Source organism: Candoia aspera, chromosome 4, assembly GCF_035149785.1.
Source record: "Candoia aspera isolate rCanAsp1 chromosome 4, rCanAsp1.hap2, whole genome shotgun sequence".
Classification (NCBI taxonomy): Eukaryota; Metazoa; Chordata; class Lepidosauria; order Squamata; family Boidae; genus Candoia; species Candoia aspera.
Genome location: NC_086156.1, coordinates 78,765,855 through 78,778,330, shown reverse-complemented (window position 1 = coordinate 78,778,330; position 12,476 = coordinate 78,765,855). Strand labels below are relative to the sequence as shown.

The 12,476-nt window shown below is 38.1% G+C and overlaps 1 protein-coding gene across 2 annotated transcripts in view; it reads right to left on the bottom strand.

Moving 5' to 3' along the window:
* JUP (junction plakoglobin) overlaps positions 1–12,476 on the bottom strand; it is a 55,587-nt gene that overhangs the window by 17,576 nt on the left and 25,535 nt on the right. The gene's annotated exons all lie outside the window — the stretch shown is intronic.

Genomic DNA, 12,476 nt, shown 5'->3' with positions numbered 1-12,476 from the left:
GAGTTTCCTTCTAAACTGCGTCTGAACTGGGTGTTACAGGAAAACTACAGAAGAGCTGCAACCCTGTGAGAACATGGCCATGATGCTGATTAAGATTCTCTACCTCCCCTGTTCCGCTTCCCTATGCTAACCTTCCCACTACATCCACACTTGCTGGAGAGCACAGCTGCTGGCCCCAGCAGCAGCAGGTCACCACTGTACCTAGTCCAAGCACAGGTCCTTCCAAGGGTTGGGTGTGGCTGCTGCTGCTGGAGATGGCAGCAGTACTCTCCAGCAAGTGCAGAGTTAAGAGAAGGAGCAGCAAAGGTGAGAGGAACAGGAAAGGCAAAGGATCGGTGCTTCGTTGGAGGTGGGATGCAGAGAAAGCAGGCAGGTAGGAGAGGAATGAGGGAATGGTTGGTCACTGACTGGGCTCAGATTCCTTGTCCATGCATCACAGAACATTTGCAAAGAGAAGGGCTTGTTCTGTTTTTCCTGTGGAACAAGTTAGTTTTCTGCCAGACTACTTCAGCAGCAGGCTGCTCCTGATACAGAGGCTCCAATACGAAGACATGTCCCCAGTGATAGTTAGCCAGCTACCTTAGAGCCAGGGCAAGGGGGCTGTGTGGATGAGCCCATAGTTAGAACGGTGGCCCCTTCTCTATTTTAAAGCCCAGGATTTAAATGATATACATTCAAACATATTTATCTCTTGTCAAGTCTATCTCACATGTATATGGAAACCAGCTCTATAACATCAGCAAAGGAAGAACTATTGTTAGCATCAGATGACAACTGCCATACAATACTTTGCAAGTTTACACATTTAACAGAGTTATTAGGCTGTAAGAGAGCAAGTTACATGTAGGCTGACTAACAGGCACGAAAGCCAGTTTGGTGACTTTGGGCCAGTCACTCTCTCTCCACCCAACTCATGTCCCAGAGTTGTTGTGGGGAAAACAGGAGGAGGAAGGAGTATTAGGTATGTTCACTGCCTTGAGTTATTTATAAAAATAATAGAGGCAGGAAAACAAATTTAAGCTAAAAAAAACTAATCTAAAGCCTTAAAAAAAATAGAAAACAGTAATGTAAGTTGGCCTAAGAGAAATTGGAATGTAGTATGGCTTCAAAAATTTTCATGCAATAAGGATCAAGGAAAACATCTATATTTATTACAGTTCCAACAATAAAGGTGTATGCCTATTAAAATACTTTGAAGTATTTTAATTATTTGCATTTCATTGTTTTCATGTATCCCCATCTGAAAACTGCTTGATAGGTTATTGCGTAATGATGAACCTTTTATAGACCAGAACACTATGCCTTTGTTGTCTCCTTAGCATATACTGTAAAACTATGTTATCTGTATTTCATCTTGAAAAAGGGAAAAGTCACATGGTGACTTTACTTTTTGCAGGGATGGTGAAGACGTTGCTGAACTACAGTCTGAATGGCCTTCGCCAGCATGGGCAATGGTGAAAGCTATCGTTCAGAAACACTGGGTGAACCATAGGTTCCCTATCCCTTTTCTGCTGGGATAATCTACTTTCAATCCTGTTAATTCTAAATCATTATTCATTCTCTTGATATAAATCTTTAACAGAATTTCACTGTCTCCCATCCCATTTTCAGAGTAAAATTCTTCCAAAAATGATCTCCTTTAATCCTTTTCAGAAATAAGATCATATGTATATGACAAATCTCTATTGCTCAGTACTTCAGAAGTTCATGTTGAGGCATGAATCAAACATTTATCCCACAAGGATAGTTTCAGAAAAAAAAATGTTATTCTACTTTTCTCTGCCAGGGCAGCAAGATAAATATCTGCTGCTTGTTTGAAACAGCTGTTTTACAGAACAGGAAGAGAACAGCTATCATGAACACTGGGGAAGGACCTTTAAATATGATTTCTCATTAACGTAGAACGCAGTGACAGTTAAGAGAAGAACAGCCAGGATTTGAAAGGCAGGACAACAAATCACTTTTTTTTTTTAAAGGACCTTACTTTTTCTAGGGCATTATCAGGAAACCTAACAGAAATGCTACCAGCTGCAATCCCCACCATGGAATGTGCTTTTACTATTTCATTTGGTTTGAAAGACTGGGCTGAGAGAAGAGGTAGAAGAAAGAGACCGTGCTTACTGAGATGGCATCAGTCCTTCTTAAATAAAGGCTGTCCATTGGGAGATGGAAGTCTAGCATAAGAGTTGCTTGGAAGCAGCCTCCTGTCCCAGTTAAAGTTGCTAGTTTGTTTTCCTATGGCAGAAACCAATAACAGGGACCAATTAAGTGCTAGTCCAATTAAGTGCTATATTGCCCTTGTACTCTGAATAGTACTCTGAACTGCCCTCTGCTAGGTCTGCAGTCTTGTAACTTGGGAAGAAGTGATGCCTGATACCACTGACATAATCAACTTACAGGGTGTGTGCATGCGAGGAAGGTAGGGTAAATTTAATGGCAGCAGTTTCAACAGCTGCCATTAAAATATATATTTGAAAAACTTTTTTCTCCAAGTACAATAAATTGTTCAAAATGCTACAGCAGTCAAAACTAGTAGTATGTAGTAGTATGTAGTCCCTCACCTCATTCCCATCTGGGGACATCACAGAAACCTTACTCACAAAACCTTGACCAGCTGTCTGCAGTCAAGCAGCTAAAAATGCGTAGCTCTAAATAGCAGCTGACTAAACTAACATGTTGAAAATCTATGCTTCATTCTATATACTATATGATGAAGGTTTTTGCAGCTGTTTCTACAGAACCTTCCCCAATCTGACTTCCTCCAGGCATTTTGTGGGCACTACTCCCAGATTTCCCAAAATTTACGAGGTTATGTGGTACAAATGATTTTTCTTTTTTAAAGCATCAATAGTATGATAGGAATATAGTTACTGGCATGTCAGAGTTCATTTTATTTTGGAATATTATAACAGAATGGAAGGGATCTTAATTCACCCCCTGCCCTCTCATGGGATAGAAGTCACCATATACCACCAATCCCAAAGTTTTTTGTCTAGTTTTTTTCTGTGATGAAACTGCATCAATAATTTTCATCACAATATTTGTATGGCTGTTTTCCTTCAAGGCATTCAGTGCAATGTACATAGGCTTATCCCATTTTATAGTCACAACAACCTTGTGATTTTGGCAAGGTAGCTTAAGTCATAGCTCAGGTATACTGTAATTAAAAATTGTCTGCCTAAAGTCATACAATACTTCTAAAACAAAGCAGTACTCTAACACTGCTAAGAGTCAGCTTATACAATTAGCAGAACTGAATGGAAAAGTTTTGACTGACATACACCTGGTTCTCACATGAAGCTAAAACGTAGTTTGTTTAAATATGATTTGTTGATATGCTATGAATAGTCACAAAAATGGCTTAGCAATGTGTGAGTCAAGTCATGAAGTTGGAAACAGTTGTTGTACAACAATCCTATTTAAATGAAGAGAACTCAGTTATGACTATCTGTCATTCAGCATGACTAAGTCTGGCAGAGAATTCTAGGCAAAGGCTATTATACATATTATACTTATATGAATATTCTTTAACAAAAGGCTACTCTAAATTTTGAAAATTAGCATGCTTGCCCATATATCTTTTATGTTCAGTGTTTTCAAAGACCATCCTCTCTATATTTAATGGCTGAAAAAATGTATAATTAAAAAAAATTCCTGAGAACATAAAGTGACCTAGATAAAAACTCACTGGTTTCAAAAGTTTTTGAGCCAAATGTATCATTAAGCTGTTTTTTTTTTTAGTTTTGCAATGGTGTGAGTATAACAACCATAGTGGCTCAGTCTAATGACTACAACTTCCTTCTGTCTTATCTATCCAGATGCCACCCTTCCCAGTTAGGTTGGGAGCAAAACCCATTGATCAGGAGCTGTAATTTCTATAAACCTGATGATATCACATTCAGGAAGATTGTACCTAGATTCACAGTGTTGACCTGCCCAGAGAGTATTGACTGGGAGACAAACACAGTCAAACACTAGGCAGATTACACTGGGAACATCATCACTCTGGTGTTAAAGTAAAGTGGTTCTCTGATGTCAGGGGAACTGTGCCAAGCACTAACAAAGGACGCATCAGCTACTTTTGCGATTAGGGAAAGCATCCTTCAGGCAAAAGGAGAACATCTGCCACTCCCAAGCTAGGAATGGCAGTAAGTTGCCCCTCCTTTCTATTCCCCAGGTAGGGCAGTTAGACAGGTTTCTTCTGCCAGATGAAAGTAAATTGAAGTTTGTGAAGGAGGATGTATCCTCAAGAAAATGGCTTCCCAGCTTGACATTCCCATTGCTAGCATATCATGCAAACCAATGCAATGTAATTATCAATGTGCTTGCTCCATGCAAATAACTGCCCAGCACAGATTTAAATATCTGCTTGAACCAGATGGTCTTTTGCCATGTACTTCTGGGATGCTTCAAGAACTGTGTACTTAAAATGAAGAGTATTGTCCCAGGAACCATGCTGAGACGAGGAATAAGTCTCTAGTGTTTTATTACTGCTACGTTAAACAGAAAATCCTAACAAACTGAAAAAGCGTGAGAAAACCCAGAGAGATAAACCCCAAAAGTTAAGGCGGGTCTGTTCTGTGTCTCTTTGAATGGCTGCTCAACTCCTCACTACTACGCATGCATTTTCCCCCCTGGATAGGGGCACCCTCCTGTTCACCATCAGTGCTCATGACAAGTATGTAGCTATCACACTTTCCTCCTACCTACATACATTATATAAACAGTTTATGAAATTCTACTTTGAAATATCCTAACAAATGTAGATAGATGAGGTGGGATTTTTGAATGCATTTAGGAGATTCCAATCTTAGGTTACCAGGCTCATCCAACAAAAGTTATCTGTGCATGAATAATTACTTCAAAAAGACACATGAGGGAGATTTTGCTCAAAGAATGAATATCTGGTAGGTTGAGTAATGGAACATGCAAAGGAAAAGAGAAAGGTAAGCAACAAGATGCTGCTTTCTGATTTTGAGTCATTAGAAAGTTTCACTCAATCCTGAAAGTAGACTCTGACTGTCAAACAACCATGGCCACTGGTCTCAAGGAGGACACGTATCACACTCCAAAAATTTGTAATGGCTGTATTGTTGATTTGTTGATACTGTCGGCTAGTTAGGTGTCAGCACTTGGTTAATCTTGGGTGATCTCAAAAAGCTAAGGAGGGCCATACCTGTTTGGTACTGGGATGGGAAACATAGAACAGCAGGTTTGACTGGGAAATTGAAAATCATCCTGGAAGAAGGCAGTGACAAACCCAGTTCTGTCACATGGCAGGAAGGTGGACACGGATGTGTCCATAAAATCACTAGGAACCGAATTTAATTCAAAGACTTTTATTTCTGTTTTAAATTAGAAACTAGTTTGAATATCCAGTGCCCCAATGTTTCTTTCTGCAATCAAAAATGGGAAGGGCAAACCCTGCTTTTTCTAAGAGATGACATGGCACTCATTAAAAAAAAAAAAGAGGGGAGAGGGAAGGCAATCTTTCTAATTCATTCTCTTTTCAGGTTCAAAAGGACCACTGCTTCTGTGGCAGAACTGCTGCTTCCAGAATGAATGGCCCAAACTATGTGGTGAGTTGGGAGCATATATGAATTGTTGCATTACTGCAAGGAAGGAAATTCATTTCATTCGTTTTCAAGCAGTTGTGCTGACACATTTAAAATCACTGCATTTTGAAGGTCCTTCCTGCATAGTTAAACATGATGGCTATGGTAGTTAACACAACACAAAAGTAACAAGAAAATTGAGCCAAATGATGTTAATTAAGTCAGCCAGCTCTCCAATGTACAGTTTAATAAAACTGGAGCTGCATAAAGCGTTATGGTCTCTTACTGCAGGTACTACTTTTCTTGCTGGGGACTGAAACCATATGGCTCCTGGTTAACCAACTAGATCTCCTGTATAAGGAGCGAACCTCAGCAAAGAAATATATAGAAATCATTAATTTTGGGTGTTCTTCAAAATGTACACTGAGCATAAAGTAACTATGTTGTTGGGTACAACTTCAAGTTTCTATTCAATTTATTTTTAAAACTTGCATAGTTCACAAAAGAAAAGGAAGTAAAATCAAATACAGATAAAGTCTAGGTACTCAACTGTCTTAAATCATATGAATTTCACACCAATTTGTTTCAAGCGCATAGGGAAAGTTTAATACTTTTTTTCTTTTAAAAGGTTAGAGAACATTGTGTCTGGAATTGGTATTTTTCTTCTAGCCTTGACATACAAACAATATTCCAGATGTTCAATTTACTGTCTTATGTTTAAGTCAGTCAATAGTTTCTGATATTTCCTACAGCTGACTGAAAACCCCTTATAGACTTTTTGCATGAAATGGAAAAAAATGCACTTATGATTTGAGCTTTTGATGATTAGAAAAAAAAAACGTGAATAGAAAAAAGTGAACCTTTTTATACTTATATTTGCTGCAAAAGAAATTGGAAGCTTCTTCGATTTCTTTTTATTTTCTCTTTCTGCACTTTTATTTTCTCTTTCTTTCTTTGCTCCTTTTACTCTTTATTAGTTTGTGTTAGCTTTTACGTTCTTTGTAAAACTTTTAATAAAATTTATTTTAAAAAATAGCTTCTGATATTTCCATTCCTTTGCAATACTCGAGTCCCTTTCAGGAGATGGGGGGGTGATAAATTTGATTAATAAATAAATAAATAAAATATGTTTACATGCAGCTCTTTTTAACATTTTAATATCTAGTATACAAAACACAAATAAGAACCCGAGTCAAAAACGCAGGATAAGGAATGCTGAAATACAGTGTAAAGTATTTTGAGAAGAGAAAGGCATTCAACACACACTTTTGATTCACCCCGGGTAATATTTTTCAAGCGCTGACAATTCCAAAGTATGTTTATGGATCCATATACTTCTTTTAAAAAATCACTGCAGTTTAAGCTTTTATTAATTGCATTTTAAATTTCAAATACTGTAAGTACTTTTATGAGATTCTTGAAAGAGACACTATTAAGCAGTCTTATAATAAATCCACAAAAGCAGCTTACGAATTATTTAGTGGCCTGTTTGCCCACTGCTTCTCTGACCATTTGTGGTACATTACAGATCCACTCTCTTCTCTATCAGATATACCAGAATCAATTCTGATTGGTCATTGGGCTATTATTGTGACTTTTTTTCTGAGTATGCAATAGCTTACATATAAGAGCTAGTATTTACTGTTGGAAGAAAGGGTGACCTTTCATAACAACTTCAACAGATTTTAAAAAGAAAAATAAAGCAGCAAACCCAAAATAGATTTTAAAGTTAGGATGTCAAGAACATCAAGACAGAATAGTAGAATGGATTAATCTTTGCTCTGATCGAACAGTATAGTTCGGACAGTTACCTATCAGGAATGGGCACATGGTGGTGCAGGATTGCCTGAAATATCTCTGAGTGATCTGCAGTAAACCAACAGGGTTACCAATTCTTAATTGCCATGGCAATATGATCTTCGCAGATGCCTAATTTATGTGAAAACGAAGAAAGTATCTGAAAAGATTCTGAACTCAGACTTGTTTGGCTAATTAAAAAAGGGGGTGGAGATACTCAGAGATTCAACTCTTTAGTTTTAAGCGTATGACTAGGTTCACGCATTCAGCGTAGGCTGAAATTGCACATCAACCCAGCCATCATTATTAGTAATGCTGCCATTATTTGTACATGTGGACCTAGTTGGAGTGAAATGGAGATTATGTAAAACATAAAATAGATCTGCCCATCCCTGGCCTAGATCAGCTCAAGCAGAGCAGGAGTGTGCTTTGAATTATATTTGCTTCATCCTCCATTCTATTGCTGTATAAAATAAATACAAGTTTGCATAAGTTTGCTGATTCTGCAATTCTCTTCAAGCATCTACAGCTGAGGAAAACGGCTTGCTTCTTGTCCAAGTCTGAGCTGTAAGATAGTGAGACTCCTTTTGGTGGTTAAGGGGCTGGTGGTGCAGAGAGAACAAGTTTCAGAACCTCTCAGGAATTTATGTTCTGTCTCTGTGAATTCCAGTGGGGGTCCTGACTAACCAGTTTAGTGATGGGAGCTGGCGTCTGTGAGAGGTGAGAGGAGAGAAAAAACTCCCACAACTGGATAGAGCCAGAGAGTTTCCTTTTATGGACACGCTGAGACAGCTGAACACAGCGTTTGCTCCTGCTTTGTAGAAAGCAGCACATTCCAGCTGCCTTCCTTCCTCCTCCTCCCACTCATCTCTAACAAACGAGGCTAAATCAGAAATCCAGACCTTGCAGAGAGAAAATACTAAGAGGTGACAGCATCTAGTTCCAAACAGATATAGATACCTTGGGTTTTTCCTCCCACAGATTACTAAACCAGCTAGCAGAATTTCTGCAATACCCAGGGCATGGATTTCACTCACTGTTCAGACCCAACATGGTCCAGTTTAAAGAACCACGGATGACTCTTTATCCTATTCCCTTAGTGCAGGGGAATTCACAAATCCAAATCGATAGCCACCCCTATTCAATGATTACTTTCTTCCCCTCATAATTTTGCTGCAACAGTTAACATGGCTTCCCTTCTGGGAAATGTAATTAATTGGTTATGAATGTAATTAATACACAGTCTTCGGTACGACAACTGCAGTCTTATCTTTATTTTTTTTTAAGCAGAAGACTTTTATTTTTCACCATTGCTACGTTTTCCTCATGTTCCATTCCATGTTGTGTGTGTGTTCTAGAGCTGCAAGAGCACCACACACTGCAGAACTGGATGCAGAGTTGTACTGAGGAAAACGTTGGCTTTCATTTAAAATGAGAGATGTCAACCCCCATGATATAATAGTATGCAAAAAAAGCACTGTGTAATAGACAAATAAATTAGTAAGACTTAAAATGCTTTACAAAGAAGCTTCAGTGCTGCATAAGTATTTTTGGCACTCGTCATGAACACAAAACTAGAATACGTCATATAAAACAGTGGAATTATTAATGAAAAAGTATGACAACAACTAACAAATAAAAAGCCTACCAAGCAATATGCAATTTTTTTGTAGGTACAGGCAAACTAGTGTGCTCCATATGGTTTGGTTTTCAACTCCCATCAGTTTCAGCCAGCGTGACCTATGCAAAGGAGAATGTGGTGGTGGTAGTGGTGATGGGGAATAGTCCAAAGTAACTGCAGGGCACAAAGCTGCCTACTTCTAATTTACAACATTATTAACATCAAGCTTTTCCTGCTTCAGAATTGTATAGTATAGTATATACAATTCTGCACATAAGCTCACCTAATACCTAGCCCGTTTTTTTCCTCCATTCCCACCATTATTCCTTCTACTATATTATTACTGTCTAAAATAGTCCAAGACTACTCCAAACATTTCATGAACTGCTATTACCCATCCTGCAATATTTGCTTCCATTCAACCCACTGGCACCTAATGGGGCCTGGAGCTGCCCTTGACAATTCTGAAATGTGTACAGGGAGGTTAATATACAGTGTAAATGAACACAGTGGTGTTTTTTTTTAAATTGGCACATGGGGAAAATCCTGGACACCTGATCAGCCAGGCACCAGCTTAAATGTCTACATTAAGAATATATGCTGTAGAACTTTCCCTTCCTGAATTCATGCACAGAGATGACAGTTAAAATACTGATCTTAATGTTTACAGGAAGATATTTCTTAAGTCCACTTTAACAAGATGGCAAATAGGCTGATATATATATGTCCAAAGAAGGCAACAGTTGTTAAGTATGTCAGTAAATATTTTTAAAAGGTTCAAGCTTTTTGACACCCAGTGCCTGCACAAATGCTGGCTAGACATGCAGGGAGGAAGCAGCTGCTGACAGTAGACCCTGCCAAAGAAAACCAGGAGTTCCTTGCTCAGAGGGATTGCCATCTGGCTGGACAAGATACACATGATGTTCCCATTGGGTAAAACAATCAGTTTAAAAAAAACAAAAGGGTTGTTGCAGAGAAGACCTGTGCAACAACTCCACTCTCACATGCATAAAATTAAAAATGGGCAAAAAAAAGCAAAAAAAGACTTCTAAAACTCTAAAAAATAAAGGTAACCTTTCCTTCAAATTGAACTCAGCTCCTGGGGACTGCATGGACACATCCATGTAGGTGGTGTATTGTTTTTGAAACAATAAATAATTTGCCATTGCCTTCATCCAATATTTTTTCTTTACTTCCTAGTTTAGCCTACAGTCCTGGTAATCCCCTGTCCAAATATTAACCAGCTCCAACCAGGCTCAGGTTTTCAAAACCAGCCAAGATATATATGTTACATTTATGAAGTCAATAGGAAGTCTACAAATGGCTTGTCTAGACATAATCTCTCAGATATAAAGCTCTTATAGCTAAAAAGTTCAATTATGCATTATGAAGGAAGAAAGAATAAAATCTAAAGTCTCCTTTGAGTTGAGTTTGACTCCTGGTGACTTCATAGATATGTCCATGCAGTTTTCTTGGCCAAATCAAAGTCTAGCAAGTGTTAGGTTTTCACATTCTTCCTCTGGAAGATACATTGCAAGTTGAAAGGACAATGATTTATTCGGTTGGAAAAGAGTTGCATAGATCAGAACACAAATCTGTTTTTCTAGTTTAACTAGACAAAGGGCTCACTAATACTAATATGTTGACTGAGGACTGCAAGCAATCCATTGTTCTCTCCCATATACTGTACACGCATATACGCTGTAACCATTTCAAGCTGGCCAAACAAAAATAGCACAAAAGGGAGCTCTGTGGAAGGATATCAGCATTTCCATCACCACCCTGACTAAAGCATAAATTAAACAGAGGGATGCATGTTTATAATCATACCATAAAACTTGGAATAATAGGGAAAACAACAATTTCCACAGAACTCCAGCAAACTGCATTTCATATATACATGGTGAGGTTCCTGGCCCTCATATTACAGCAGATTACTTTTACTTGTCAACAGTGAGTCAGGCTATCTACATGTTGATGGTATTGCCTTAGAGGGTGTTCCCCTCACCTCCTTTTTGCAATGAGTTACTTTGATGGACTTTATTTTTATCTTCTCCTTCTCCAGCTCCTTCCTTGTATTAGTTCACTATCTGATTGTTGCCAACGAATACCTGATTAGCATCTACTCCTTGCCTAATTGTAGTTCCAGGTTTGCCCTAGATGGACACTATTTTCCTGAACACCGGCTGATCCTATTAAGACCTAAATGTCTTTTAAAATTCTTTGCCATGAAAGGACCACTGTATGATTTATTTTAATGACACAGATATAAATCTACTCTACAGGTCCTAACTATGAAGAAACAAAGAGTTCTATGAAGCACAAAGGCACTTTTAACAAAATTGGTCTCTTTAAGTCTTCTGACCCCATCCCACAATTTCAGACTTAGTTTGAAACAGCCATTTCTCTATTTTTAATTAAAACTGAAATAGTCAGGTCAGTGGTGTAGGCACTCCATTAATTTCTCAGTTCATATGGAAGATATGCAACTTGAACATCCCTGATACAAAGGTTCAGGGAAGAGTGACTCTGTACGTGTTCCTTCTTTCATGCATATTCCATTTCCTCTGCAGAAAACAGCTCCTGAAGTGAACCACAATGCACTTTTCCTCACTTGAGGACTCCTGTGAAACTTAGAGCTAATGATCTGAAACAGAGATAGCTCCTAACACAAAGAGTCTTATGAAGTCTACAGGTCGTAAGGGATCATTTACAATTCTCAGGTCAAAAAATGGGGACATACACAAAGTGCTTTTTAAAGCACCAAGCCATGAATTATAATATACAACCAGCTCCTATATACCACTTTATGCCATTTTACAGAGAAAGCAGTTAAGAAGAAAGAAAAATTCGGACACCCAGAGAAGGAGTCTGAAATTCACAAATAAGTTACGCATATAGATCTGTGTTGTTTATAGACTGAAAAAAAATGGTAGAGTGCAAAAAGACCATTTCATCATGGGAATTGTGGGATAGAAATGATATTCCAAAATGAATGTTTCTAACTTCATACGTTTGCTAGCACAGACCCATTCTAACAGTTTTATTTGTTCAATCCAATTTTTATATGTGCTCATTTTTTACGAAGGCAATTACAATTTTTGGATGTATAGAAAGGGCACGCTCCATCAGTTTTGTTGAGCTTCTTTACACTGCCAGGGTTATCTCCACTGTCTTGAAATCCTTCACTTAGTCTATCCTTTTTTCCATTAGATTAGTTACATGTATGTATATTGACATTCATATTGGCTCCTTAAAATATTTTCCTTCTTTGTATAATGATCCTGTTATTTACAGGGTTCCATCCTCAAAGACAGAGGTTTTCAAACGGTCTCAGGATGCAGAACCTGTTAGTTTAAAAAAAATAACTTCCAGAAACCCTGATCAAGGGACAAAATTCCAGTGATAGAAAATTGACTGCAATCCTCCCGCTCCCAGTTTCTCATGAAAAATCCTGTAGTAAAAGGTATATACCTAGATCCTTTTCTTATAATAGATGTATT